Source organism: Mytilus californianus, unplaced genomic scaffold (assembly GCF_021869535.1).
Source record: "Mytilus californianus isolate M0D057914Y unplaced genomic scaffold, xbMytCali1.0.p SCAF_28, whole genome shotgun sequence".
Classification (NCBI taxonomy): Eukaryota; Metazoa; Mollusca; class Bivalvia; order Mytilida; family Mytilidae; genus Mytilus; species Mytilus californianus.
In genome coordinates, this window is record NW_026262677.1 from 2783299 (window position 1) to 2798549 (window position 15251).

A 15251-nucleotide genomic window follows, 5' to 3' on the forward strand; every position below is an offset into this window, starting at 1 on the left:
ATTTTGTATTCGTCTTTTGATTTAGTTTTTCTGTTTGATATATACAGGAAGGAAATAAAAAAGAAGGAAGACAAGTGGTTAGTAACATTTAACTATAAGACAAAATACGAACATTTCAGGTTAGGGTTAGGGTTAGGGTTAGGGTTAGGGTTAGGGTTAGGGTTAGGGTTAGGGTTAGGGTTAGGGTTAGGGTTAGGGTTAGGGTTAGGGTTAGGGTTAGGGGGTTTTTACTAGACTGCAACTGAGTTGCACTAAGGGAGATAATTTGTTTTTAGTACAGACTTCGCTGATATGAAATGAATCCAGAAAATAAAATTCCAGTGACTTTGTTGTATTTGCGCATGTGCCTGAATTTTGATGGAATAATGGCGACATGATTTGTAAGCTGCATGACGTCATAGGACGTAACGAAAATATTAGAAATTACATACATACATACGTACATACATACATACATACATACATACATACATACATACATACATACATACATACATACGAACATACATGGATACATACATACATACATACATGCGCAGAGCGACCAACGCATATACAGAGGAGATGATAATGCGCATTCATGTTATTTGCATAATATATGGTATAAATATATGTAAACAAAAAGCAGAGCTACATTCTAAAATGGTTTATAAGATGTATGTGCACTATACATTTATGAGGTCTGGAGGACATATGGTGGGTGATGGTACGTTCAAGGCAAGCGGTGCATACAAAGATGCAGTAATTAAGAAGTGGGATGTACAGAGCCACCATTTTGAAAGCGTTAATGATATCTTTTCATACTGTATATTCTTTAGGTCTGGAGGACATTGTGTAGTGATGGAGTTACACAGAGTTACTGCTTATGCGCATTCATATCATTTGGTTAATATGAAGTGTATATATGCTTTAAACGATCTGAGTCAGGTATGAACATTGGATCGAAATTTTTACTTTTTTTATTGATGTGTTCATGTGTTTGTGAAAACCAGAGTGAAACCAGATTTGTTAGCTGCATGACATTGAACGACGTAAAATAGTTTTTGGAACCTACACACATACTAACATATATGCATATAGATATTGATTATAACTTGGCATTTTTCATATCAGACCTCTTATCAGCCTTAGGTCATGATATCAGCCTGAGACCCGGATGGACTGATAGGGGGTCTGATATGAAAAATGACATGTTTTTCTTTTTATCATATACGTCAACAGAAGACATACAGACAAAGACTATTCTTAAAATGCTTTTGTTGTAATAAACGTTTGCATTTTTTAATAATATACTTTCCTGATACCTAATATTTTCTTTTTGTTCAACTTTGTTATGTTTTACACACAAACACGTACCATGGAGGTATATTTACCGGAATTTGCCGAATGACGTCAAATTGTCATGCGATACGTTACAGCAACGCATGCGATTATAAGCGGAAGCAGTTGATTTAAAACGGAAGCAGTTTATATAAACAGTAGGCAGTTGATAACAAAATTCATATCACACGGGTAAGGCAATTCTTCAAATTTGATGAATAAATATATGAACAAATTAGTCTTATCATGGGGAACACTTATACCATTATTTTTTATAAGTATATGATAAACATACATACATGCATATAAAATGCACACATACAAATAAATGCATACACATAAACATAAAAACATACAAACAAACAAACATACAAACATACAAACATATATACATACATGCACACAGTCAGGAATTCGTGAAAACCCTGTGAGACGCAAAATCTAGTATGATCTTATGATGCCATCAAAAGGAAATATTTGATATTGTCATCTCGATCCTACTTATGATCATCGCCTAATGTTTTTATTGTATAGAATGCTAGTAGTTATATTATGCGTAATTATGAGCCAATCATCCCTTTCAAAATAGTGATCTCTAATCCTTCATACCACACACGGGCTTGCGGACTGAATATCGGTGTTTACGTTGCGATGGCTGCAATGTGAAAATTTGTAAAGCAGGAAAGGTCATAGAAGATCATATCACCAATATTTGCAGGGATATTGACTTCCGTTTATTGAGTTTCACTCCTCGAAAAAAGTTGATTTCGTTCGTCCAAAAAATATCTTCCTACACATTTAGACCCAAAAAAAACACGTGTTGTTAACATTGCAACTAGTGCTCATCTTTAAGGTATATTTACTAAAGTAACACGTCTTCGCAAACGTGTATTTGTTTAGCTATGTTTTGCAACAGAAACAAGAAACCAACTCATTTTCATTTTATTCTTCTTTAGATAGACTGGTAGGGTAAGAATAAAAAAAAAAGTTTGGCTTGTCAATGTACAACAAACGATAACTAAGGTAACAGGCATGTAGCAGGGACCCTAAGCGTTGTATGAGCCATAATATACCCCTATAGCATGTCCTGCTAGGTTTTTACGATAAAAAGATTCATGCTGATATGGTCAATATAAGCGGTTGGTGATCCGATAGTGGAGTAGTGGTCGAATTAAGTAGTTTGTTTCCTTATCATCGATATATTAACGTAAACAGACGACACATCCAATTATCAGATTTCCTTATCTATGAAATACCTCATTGGTTTGCCTATGTGGTGATTGGTAAATATTATACCTGTAATGGGTAACTGGCCACAAAGTGATTGTCTTGCCTTTTGGATATGATATTTGTATTTCCTTTCTTAGGAAAAGGCCGGGATGCTTCAGACTATACTATCAGTATTCAGCCGACACCGGTGCAATGATAGTGACACATCTTTTAGAACTATAACACACTCCGTTAAGTCTGTAGTGAAAAATATCCAAGGTCAGTATGGTAAATACTAGCGGTTGGCTGCCCGATTAAGGGGAAGGGGTGAAATATAGATTTGTTTTTTTGTCATACCATTGTACAACTAACAATAACTAATGACAAAGACAGGTAGCCGGGAAACTTGGGCTTGTAATGAACTCTGATATACTTATATTACATGCCTAAGGGGTGAAATGGGTGTATTATTCCCTGTATATGCTTACAGGATGATTTTCTGGACTTTGGGGTTACTTCATCGTGTTTCCCTGCCTTGTGATGGTAGTTGAATCTTTTGTAAAAAAAACTTTATATAGTTAGCCAAGGTCTGAGGGACTGTATTTGCACCTTGTTTTATTTAAAATAGGCTCGGCTTGATCTGTATGGTATAGATCCGGCATCGGTTATGACAATATTTGCGGTTGGATAGCAGACATCCAAACATGGGTCGAATTAATAGCTTTATTGTCTTATGCTCGTACAAGTATTGACAACTAAGGAAGTATGTAGGCAACATGAACCTTATCAGCGTTCGTATGAGCTATTATATACCCATATAAAATGGCCGACGTGGTATATATAGTGAAAAGATTCGGGGTCGGTATTGTCATTGTTTGCGGCTGGGTACTCGATTTAGTTCTTGGTGTAGAAATGAAATGATGTCTTGCTTTACGATTGTAAAACTTATGGTTACTAGGATTCAAGCAGGCAATTTGGACCGTTGGCGTTGTAAAGATATTTGATATACTGATATGCCATGTCCGCGGGGTGCTCGAGGAATGATATAAACCCTTATTGGTTGTTGCTTATATAATAATTTTCTTGGCTTTGGTATTGTTTCATCGTAATTTTCTGTCTTAACACGAGACGAAGGACTTCTGAAACTGATTTTACTAGCTAGAGCGACCTTTGCCATGATATTTACACCTTGTTTGAACCTATAACAAAATAAACTTAGTCTATAGGGTTAAAAGGTCCTGGGTCAATATGTAAAATACTACTGTTTTGCACCTAGATATAAGGGTAGCAGTCGAAAAAATAGTGTTTTGTCTTACGATCGTCCAAATAATGGATGTAGGAAGGTAACCGGGTACCTTAGCTTTATAATAAGCAATAGCATACATTTTTGGCATCCCTGCGTGATGCTCACATAATATCAAACTCTTTTGGGTAATTTGCCATAGGGTGATTTTCTTGCTATTGAAGTTGGTTTATCGTTTTTTTCTGGCTTATCACTGGTCAAGTACTTTGGGAAGCCTTTGAATACTAGTCATGGCCTTTGGAATTTCATTTGCAAGGGGTAATTTTAAGATAAGGTTACTGTTCAGGTTAAGATATTAAGTTATTGTTTAACCTTAACGTTGATTGATGGTTAGTTGGTTTGTTGACAATTCATATTTAAGGTACAGGTAAATTCAAGGTTAAAAAATTAAGTTCCGGTTAAGGTTAAGATAAGATTGAAGGTGATTTTTAACCTTAATGTTCATAGATGGTTAATTGGTAGTTGAAAATTCAGATGAAAGGTTGCGGTAGCCTTGAGGTTAATTCAATGATAGATAAGGTTAAGGTGTAGGTTAAGGTTAAGGTTAATGTAAAAGTTAAGATTATAGTTGAAGTTAAAATTTAGTTTAAGGTTAAATTGAAGGTTTGTCTGAACCCCGCTGAAGGATGATTGGTATTTGAAAATTTAGATTAACGATTGAAATTGAGTTTTAAAATTGAGGAAGCCTTTAAGTTAATTGAAGGTTACAAAATGTCAAAGTTTCAGTTAAGTTTATTGTTTAAGTAAAGGTTAAGGTATGTTTTAACCTCATGATTTATTGAGGATTCATTAATAGTTATAAATTCAGATTAAAGGTGGAAGTACCCTTATGTGAACTATTATTGGTCTGTTGGTGTTTTTCTTATTTTGCCATATCGTTTTCAATTCAATTTCGATCTATTAGTTTGGCTGTCCCTCTGATATCGTTCGTCTCTCTTTTTTAAGGTTAATTGAAGATAAAAAAGAGTTAAGGTTTAGGTTAACAATAATGGTAATGTTAAGCTTAAGGTAAAGGTTAAAGTGAAGGTATGTTTTAACCTTAATGTTCATAGTTGAGGTAGCCTTAATGTTAACCACATACCACATCTTCTTATATCTATTAATGTTAATTCAAGGTTAGAGAAAGTGAAGGTTTATGTTTAGGTTAAGGTTAAGGTTAAAGGTAAGGAAAAGGTTAAGGTTAATGTCAATTTTAGGGTATATCATAGTAGTTTAATTTTAAGGTTGATTGAAGGACAATTTTTGTACGGTAAAGGGTTAGGGTTGTGAATAAGGTCAAAGGTAAACATTATGGTTACAGTTAAGTTTAAGACAAGATTAAGCTTGAAATCAAAATTTCATCTTTGCGCATGTACACCTGGTAAGGGTGCGTGTGCAAACTGTCGAATTATAGGAAGTTATTAGTAGAAAGAACACTTCTATATATTTTGTGTTATGGATTATAAATTAGTTAAACCAGGTAAGTAACATTCGTATGTCTTACTAATGGATATCAAATTAGTAGACGCAGGCATTTGGTATTTTTATTCACAAATTGAGACCAAATTTTGTATGAAAATGTTTTGTTTTTAAACACTTTTCAGTCGACATTCCGGATAAATAGGGCAAGTTCTCTGTGCCAACGAAAGATATTATTATTTAACTAACTCCGAATTAGCCGACTTTTCGCTTGAGCATAGATAGATTGTCTGGTCTCTGTGGGTGTTCTACATTACCCGAATTGAATGCAGTTATCATTATTTTAAAGAATTCTGTACAACGCTTATCAACGCTTAATTCTGTACTATTTTTTTGTGTATTCGTCTATTTATTTTAGGCATGGCGTTGTCAGTTTGTTTTCAGTTGATACCCTTTGGTATCTTTCGTCCTTCTTTTATCAGAAATGTGAAACTCGGAGTGTCAATTTTTGAAATTAAGATACAAGTATTATGTACACGATGTATACACCTTGGCAATGAATGTATCAAACTTAAATAACAGGCGTAATAATATATTAATATATGTTAAGAGTCCAAGCACCGTGACGACTATCTAAAATGTCTTATTTATACAACTTGAATGAGTGCATTAATGATATAATTCTGAAATTTGTAGATTTGCGAAGATCAAATAGAAGAATATTAAAAATTGAAGATTACATAAATAGTAAATCAGATCGACAAGGGTTTTTGGTAAGAAAGATTGACGACATAAAAGGTAAATACTAGTTATTCTGTTTATTTAGAACTTATGCGTAAACTGTTTTGTTTTTTCAGCGTGTTAATATGTTGTTTCATTGTAATACCTGGATAGGTGTTTTAGAAAAGTTTACTTACGAATGATTTTTGTATCTTCAATCTCTCTTCATTTGCGGTACCTTTTACAAGCATGCATTGTATTTCAAGTTTTGTTTTCTCAATTTGGTCTTTAAAAAAAGGTTATTTTTTTATTTTAATATGCATTAAATTCATAAACATGCGGTGAATATTTTTTTCTTCATACTTTGTTAAAAATTTTGAAAACAATAAATTTCAAATTATACATGTTCACTAGTATTAGTATTTAAGTATTTGTGATGAAAATATTTTCTAAAATGGTTTCTTTTTCGAAAAAAATATAGTTTACTAACAACATATTTATTAATATTATATTTTACTTAATCAATCAATCATCGTTATGTAGTTTAAAATGTTTTGAGCTGTTTGATGTGTATATTTGTCGTTTAACTTTATAAAAGGAAGAGGTGTGTTTACGACAAAACAGTTTGAAAAAGGCGAGTTTATGTTCGAATATCGCGGAAATTTAACAACAGTTGATCCAGGCTTCAACGAGTACGCATTCGAGTTTATTTGGAATTCAAGAAAATGTTGGTAAGTTTAAAACTTTTTATGCTAGATGAAAAATGTTTTTTTTTTTCTTGTAGACTTCAAAACCATATAGTAGCGGTTAGAACACGTAAATGACATACAGGTGGTATGGGCGTATTTCGCCATCTTGGATTGTAAAAAATCAGTGAACCAAATGTCTAGTTTCTATTAATTAAGTTAACAAAATTTGATGCAAAAATGCAGATAACTAAATGTGAACTGTTATTTGAAAAAAAAACGTTTATAAGATAATGATTATAAGTATTAACACTTTCGCAAGTGTAGATTAATTTTGGTTTAACAAATGCCATTTGAATGGAAGGTAACTCTGGAAAAAGTGCACTTTTCTGAAGATCTACATGGAATTTTCCTATTTCGTATTTTAGCCGGAAAAAAAACGTACGGTGACTTTATCCCTTCTTTTGATATTCTCAAATCATTGTCTTGATGCTATCTTTTTGTGTTTTATTTTACAATTCTATCAAGTAGTGTAGCTTCTAATCGCATACTGATGTTATTACCCGTATACGCCATACACAATGTGCCACAACCTGTAGCTTGATAAATTGCACGGTGACCTATCGTTTTTAGTATAGTTTGGAACAGATATTAATATACAGTAGGTTTTGGCAAAGTGAGCGAATTTTATCCTTTCATTTTAGACTCCCATACCACCTTAAGGAATTCAATACGTTGTTTTTTTTTATTGATTATTCATTTTTTGAATTTTGGTAATCATGCAATTGCAAAAATCTTCGATATTTCAATTGCAATTATCTGCCCCTTTCTATCACACAATTTCTTTTTCCGTATAGAGTCGACTTTATAAATGATCCTTTTTAGTAAAATAGAAAAAAATATATTGCTTTTATATTAATATCACGCTATTTAGATATATTTCTTTAAGTTGATTTATAACTCATCATTTATCAAAATCAAGGATACCAGAAATAAAACCAGTTCTGGCCTGATTCCTACATTGATGTATATTAATATATCGAAAATGACCTCAAACCTTTCACCGACTGTTAATTATCACTGATCAATAACTTTTTTGTTTACCTTTAACTTACAGCAAACTTCAAACTGAACTTTTACCTATAATCTTAACATTTACTATTGACGTTAACCCTCACATTTACTTCTAACCTTAATCTGTAACCTTAACAGTTAATTTTAACCTTAATCTTTAACCTTTCCAGTTACTTGTAACATTAATCTTTAACCTTATCATTAGACCATAACCTTAAATCCTATAGCTTTTACCATTCACTAGAATCCTTACCTTAAATAATTTGATACCTTCGCATCAGTAAGCTACAGTTTAACAGTAAGTTGTTCTTTCCATCTAGGATCGATGCATCTATTGACGACAAATCCTTGGGAAGGCTCGTAAACGATGACGAGAATGATAGTAACTCTATTGTTATTTAGAATAATTGTCGGTGGTCTTCCCCATCTTTGTTTCTTTGCTACAAGAACAATCAGCGAAGGTGAAGAAGTAACATTCACATATTTTCAAGGAGAATATGACCAGTTTCCTTGGCGGTTAAAGGTAAGTATTATGTACTTCAGGATTTGTTAATGACACAATTTGTGAATGCATACAGATAGCGAGTCTTGTTCAAGTTTAAAGGTTAAAATTTAAGGTTAAGGTGATGGTTTTATTTAAAGGTTAAGATAAAATCCAAAAGTTAAGGTTATAATGAATGTTAGGTAAAGGTTGCTGTTGACATTCAAATTATGTATGCGCATGTGCAGTTAACAGAACGCTTCTGTTAAAGGTTAGTTGATCGTCGGATAAGTGTTTTTCTTGTGATTGAATTATAATACCATTGTGGAGAAATTTTCATGAAAGGTAAGCATTTACTCCTTTATATCAGAATCATTCTAAGAATTGTTTAAAACGACGCCTTTGTCCATTGATTTGATTAAGCACACATAGTAAATCTTATGAAAACTAAAGGTTAATCCTTGAAGTTTAATTTACGAAAACATTATATTATAGTTAATGTTAAACTTTTATCATTTCTGAAACCAATACTTCAGTATACATTTACATATCAATATCATAGCGTGGTCAATTATCACACTTATATTTATAAAAACACTTTTCGTAAATAAAAAAAGAAGATGTGGTATGATTATTAATGAGACAACTCTCCACTGCAGACCAAAATGAAACAGTAATTAACAACTATAGGTCACCGTACGGCTTTCGACAATGAGCAAAACCGATACCGCGTAGTACGCTATACAAGACCCCGAAATGACAATGTAAAACAATTCAAACGTGAAAACTAACGGTCTTATATATGTACAAAAAGTATACGAAAATCAAATATGTAACACAGCAACAAACGACAACCACTGAATTACAGGCTCTTGACTTAGGACAGGCACTTACATACAGAATGGGGTGGGGTTAAACATATTAGCAGGATCCCATTCCTCCCCCGAACCTGGGACAGTGGTTTTAAAGTACAACATATGAAAAACCTATACAAATCAGTTAAAATTGGCATAAATCATCAGATGAACAAAAATACAAGTGGACTACAACACCGCACTAGAAACTTTTTTCTCTCTTTACATGAATGATAAGTTAGGAGTGACACAATTTCCCTAAATTGCTCTCACCCTTACTCCTTATTTTGTCTCATATCGGTCTGTTGTATACAATTTGACAATTAATCTTTAGAAATAACCGAAATTCCCTTCATATGTCGAAATTTAATAACCGTGACAAATAATAACTTATTTTTTTTGTAAAAAATGGTCTGTTGTACATTACTTGCAATCTTGGATGTTACTGTTTGTCGTGAATGTTTGACTGATCCATGAGTAGTCGTTGCTCGGTGACCTATAGAATTCGTCAGATAAGCCAAATAAGCTATGTGAGAGTTACCGTGACAACGGTCAGCGATCGATCAGTAGATTTATCTTATGCACGGATCTGACGGATACGTATATGTTTAAAATTCTTATGTAAACCGAACTCCACAGTGTTTACATTCGATGAACACTGACCTCCACGAAGACACCTTTACTCGTTTAGTTGTAATAAACTAAGTTGCAATAACAAATAAAAAAAAATAAATATGAATTACTTTTCACACATCATGTGTATATCTTCATATTCTTTAATTTAAATTTTGCTAAAAAATTAAATAAGTGCAGACTAACGATATGCTTATTTACCACTCATAAGCGATAAAATGTTATCATTTAAAATATGTACTATATCTAGCAATTCATGTCACTAGATGATAAAAGTAAAAATAGTATAACATTAAAGAAGCTCAGAGCTTTGTTTGTCTTGATTAAAAGTGTTGTTTTAACTATTGTTTTGAATTTCTTTAATTTCTTCATTTGATAAAAAGTAATGTAATCTTATTTATAATTATGTATTGTAATGTTCTCGAGATAAGTGTTTTCTATGAATTAAAAGATAATCAGAAATAAAAAAAAATAAAAATTTTGTTTTTGTAGAATAAGAATGCAGTTATTGCTTTATTTTAATACAAATTATAAACTGTCAAAAGATTTCAATACTTTTTCTACATCAGGATTGGTTGTTCTTCAGAAAAAAATAGACTGAATATAAGGGAAATGATACACAATTTAATGCAAATATTTCATCTCATATTTGAAATGATTCAACATCAATTGCAAATAGTCTTTAAAATGTCTTTTGATAAGTAATTCTGTATAAGATTTGATTTTTTGAAGGATACATATGTCAAACTTTTGTTTTATTGGATCAAGAATGCAATCATTTCTGCCTTTTCCATGGAAATTATTGACTGCCATTGGATTTTTGTACTTTTAACAGTTTTGGACTGGTTGTTTTTTTCATAAAATTAAAAGATTATCAAAGAAAATATACTAAAATGGTGTTTGCATTGTTCAAATTAACCAAATTATTCTTCTTTTGATAAAAAATGATGCCATTTTATTTGGAATTAGTTATTTCAAAAGCATTTATAAAAGTCTTATTTACGAATTTAGATCTCATCAGAATTAAAATACTCAAAGTTTGGTTTTTGTTGAAAAAGAATGCAGTTATTGCTTTATTTTAATACACATTATAAACTGCCATAAGATTTCAGTACTTTTTGAACATCAGGATTGGTTGTTTTTCATTAAATAGGCTGAATTCAAGGGAAAAGACACTAAACTTTTGTACGTGTTGCCTTGAATGCAAATATTTCTTCTCATTTTTCAAATAATGCAACTTTAATTGCAATCAGCCTTTAAATATGCCTTTTGATAAGTTATTTTGAATAAAATGTGAATTTTTGAAGGATAGATATGCTTAAACTTTTGTTTTTGTTGAACAAGAATGCAATCATTTTTTTCATTTTCATGGAAACTTTTGACCACCATTGGATTTTTTACTATATATTGTTTAGGATTGGTTGATTTTTCATAAAATTTAAAGAATATCAGAGAAAATATACTAAAATATTGCTTGCATTGTTCAAATTTACCAAAACTATTCTTCTTTTGATAAAAAATTATGCTATTTTATTTGGAATTAGTTATTTCAACAGCCTTCATATAAGTCTTATGTGAGAACTTAGATCTCATCAGAATTAAAATACTCAAAGTTTGGTTTTTTTTTAAAAAGAATGCAGTTATTGCTTTATTTTAATACACATTATAAACTGCCATAAGATTTCAGTACTTTTTGAACATCAGGATTGGTTGTTTTTCATTAAATAGGCTGAATTTAAGAGAAAAGACACTAAATTTGTGTACGCGTTGCCTAAAATGCAAATATTTCTTCTCATTTTTCAAATAATGCAACTTTAATTGCAATCAGCCTTTAAATATGCCTTCTGATAAGTTATTTTGAATAAAATGTTAATTTTTGAAGGATAGATATGATTAAACTTTTGTTTTTGTTGAACAAGAATGCAATCATTTCTTCATTTTCATGGAAACTATTGACCACCATTGGATTTTTGTACTTTATATTGTTAAAGTATGGTTGATTTTTCATAAAATTAAAGGAATATCAGAGAAAATATACTTAAATGTTGTTTGCATTGATCAAATTTACCAAAATTATTCTTCTTTTGATAAAAAATGATGCTATTTTATTTGGAATTGGTTATTTTAAAAGCCTTCATATAAGTCTTCTTTAAGAACTTAGATCTCATCAGAATTAAAATACTCAAAGTTTGGTTTTTGTTGAACAAGAATGCAATCATTTTTTTCATTTTCATGGAAACTTTTGACCACCATTGGATTTTTTACTATATATTGTTTAGGATTGGTTGATTTTTCATAAAATTTAAAGAATATCAGAGAAAATATACTAAAATATTGCTTGCATTGTTCAAATTTACCAAAACTATTCTTCTTTTGATAAAAAATTATGCTATTTTATTTGGAATTAGTTATTTCAAAAGCCTTCATATAAGTCTTATGTGAGAACTTAGATCTCATCAGAATTAAAATACTCAAAGTTTGGTTTTTTTTTAAAAAGAATGCAGTTATTGCTTTATTTTAATACACATTATAAACTGCCATAAGATTTCAGTACTTTTTGAACATCAGGATTGGTTGTTTTTCATTAAATAGGCTGAATTTAAGGGAAAAGACACTAAATTTGTGTACGCGTTGCCTAAAATGCAAATATTTCTTCTCATTTTTCAAATAATGCAACTTTAATTGCAATCAGCCTTTAAATATGCCTTCTGATAAGTTATTTTGAATAAAATGTTAATTTTTGAAGGATAGATATGCTTAAACTTTTGTTTTTGTTGAACAAGAATGCAATCATTTCTTCATTTTCATGGAAACTATTGACCACCATTGGATTTTTGTACTTTATATTGTAAAAGTATGGTTGATTTTTCATAAAATTAAAAGAATATCAGAGAAAATATACTTAAATGTTGTTTGCATTGTTCAAATTTACCAAAATTATTCTTCTTTTGATAAAAAATGATGCTATTTTATTTGGAATTGGTTATTTTAAAAGCCTTCATATAAGTCTTCTTTAAGAACTTAGATCTCATCAGAATTAAAATACTCAAAGTTTGGTTTTTGTTGAAAAAGAATGCAGTTATTGCTTTATTTAAATACTTATTATAAACTGCCATAAGATTTCAGTACTTTTTGAACATCAGGATTGGTTGTTTTTCATTAAATAGGCTGTTTTTAAGGGAAAAGACACTAAATTTGTGTACGCGTTGCCTAAAATGCAAATATTTCTTCTCATTTTTCAAATTATGCAACTTTAATTGCAATCAGCCTTTAAATATGCCTGTTGATAAGTTTTAGTTATTTTGAATAAAATGTTCTTTTTTGAAGGATAGATATGCTTAAATTTTTGTTTTTGTTGAACAAGAATGCAATCATTTCTTCATTTTCATTGAAACTATTGACCACCATTGGATTTTTGTACTATATATTGTTTAGGATTGGTTAATTTTTCATAAAATTTAAAGAATATCAGAGAAAATATACTAAAATATTGCTTGCATTGTTCAAATTTACCAAAACTATTCTTCTTTTGATAAAAAATTATGCTTTTTTATTTGGAATTAGTTAGTTCAAAAGCCTTCATATAAGTCTTATGTAAGAACTTAGATCTCATCAGAATTAAAATACTCAAAGTTTGGTTTTTTTTTAAAAAGAATGTAGTTATTGCTTTGTTTTAATACACATTATAAACTGCCATAAGATTTCAGTACTTTTTGAACATCAGGATTGGTTGTTTTTCATTAAATAGGCTGAATTTAAGGGAAAAGACACTAAATTTGTGTACGCGTTGCCTAAAATGCAAATATTTCTTCTCATTTTTCAAATAATGCAACTTTAATTGCAATCAGCCTTTAAATATGCCTTCTGATAAGTTATTTTGAATATAATGTTAATTTTTGAAGGATAGATATGCTTAAACTTTTGTTTTTGTTGAACAAGAATGCAATCATTTCTTCATTTTCATGGAAACTATTGACCACCATTGGATTTTTGTACTTTATATTGTTAAAGTATGGTTGATTTTTCATAAAATTAAAAGAATATCAGAGAAAATATACTTAAATGTTGTTTGCATTGTTCAAATTTACCAAAACTATTCTTCTTTTGATAAAAAATGATGCTATTTTATTTGGAATTGGTTATTTTAAAAGCCTTCATATAAGTCTTCTTTAAGAACTTAGATCTCATCAGAATTAAAATACTCAAAGTTTGGTTTTTGTTGAAAAAGAATGCAGTTATTGCTTTATTTAAATACTTATTATAAACTGCCATAAGATTTCAGTACTTTTTGAACATCAGGATTGATTGTTTTTCATTAAATAGGCTGTTTTTAAGGGAAAAGACACTAAATTTGTGTACGCGTTGCCTAAAATGCAAATATTTCTTCTCATTTTTCAAATTATGCAACTTTAATTGCAATCAGCCTTTAAATATGCCTGTTGATAAGTTTTAGTTATTTTGAATAAAATGTTATTTTTTGAAGGATAGATATGCTTAAATTTTTGTTTTTGTTGAACAAGAATGCAATCATTTCTTCATTTTCATTGAAACTATTGACCACCATTGGATTTTTGTACTATATATTGTTTAGGATTGGTTAATTTTTCATAAAATTTAAAGAATATCAGAGAAAATATACTAAAATATTGCTTGCATTGTTCAAATTTACCAAAACTATTCTTCTTTTGATAAAAAATTATGCTTTTTTATTTGGAATTAGTTATTTCAAAAGCCTTCATATAAGTCTTATGTAAGAACTTAGATCTCATCAGAATTAAAATACTCAAAGTTTGGTTTTTTTTGAAAAAGAATGTAGTTATTGCTTTATTTTAATACACATTATAAACTGCCATAAGATTTCAGTACTTTTTGAACATCAGGATTGGTTGTTTTTCATTAAATAGGCTGAATTTAAGGGAAAAGACACTAAATTTTTGTACGTGTTGCCTTGAATGCAAATACTTCTTCTCATTTTTCAAATAATGCAACTTTAATTGCAATCAGCCTTTAAATATGCCTTTTGATAAGTTATTTTGAATAAAATGTGAATTTTTGAAGGATAGATATGCTTAAACTTTTGTTTTTGTTGAACAAGAATGCAATCATTTTTTCATTTTCATGGAAACTATTGACCACCATTGGATTTTTGTACTTTATATTGTTAAGGATTGGTTGATTTTTCATAAAATTAAAAGAATATCAGAGAAAATATACTTAAATGTTGTTTGCATTGTTCAAATTTACTAAAATTAGTCTTCTTTTGATAAAAAAAGATGCTATTTTATTTGGAATTAGTTATTCTAAAAGCCTTCATATAAGTCTTCTTTAAGAATTTAGATCTCATCAGAATTAAAATACTCAAAGTTTTGTTTTTGCTGAAAAACAATGCAGTTATTGCTTTATTTTAATACACATTATAAACTGCCATAAGATTTAAATACTTTTTGCACATCAGGATTGGTTGTTTTTCATTAAATAGGCTGAATTTAAGGGAAAAGATACTAAATTTTTTTATGCGTTGCCTAAAATGCAAATATTTCTTCTAATTTTAAAAATAATGCAATTTTAATTGC

The 15251-nt window shown here is 30.0% G+C and overlaps 2 protein-coding genes across 5 annotated transcripts in view; both read left to right on the top strand.

The window, feature by feature from the left end:
* Positions 1-15251, top strand: part of LOC127732824 (uncharacterized) — a 59064-nt gene that overhangs the window by 21483 nt on the left and 22330 nt on the right. Inside the window, exons 1-2 of one of the 4 annotated variants that reach the window (XM_052242000.1) lie at positions 2559-2808; positions 5927-6028. The exons of 2 other annotated variants lie outside the window; for them this stretch is intronic. The gene's annotated coding sequence lies outside the window, so the exon portion shown is untranslated. Of the gene's footprint in view, positions 1-2558; positions 2809-5926; positions 6029-15251 lie in introns of those variants that run through there. One more of the 4 variants, XM_052242002.1, reaches the window with a different exon arrangement.
* The window catches only part of LOC127732826 (uncharacterized), an 89068-nt gene continuing 81934 nt past the window's right edge, over positions 8118-15251 (top strand). Inside the window, exon 1 of the mRNA XM_052242005.1 lies at positions 8118-8233. The gene's annotated coding sequence lies outside the window, so the exon portion shown is untranslated. The remainder of the gene's footprint in view (positions 8234-15251) is intronic.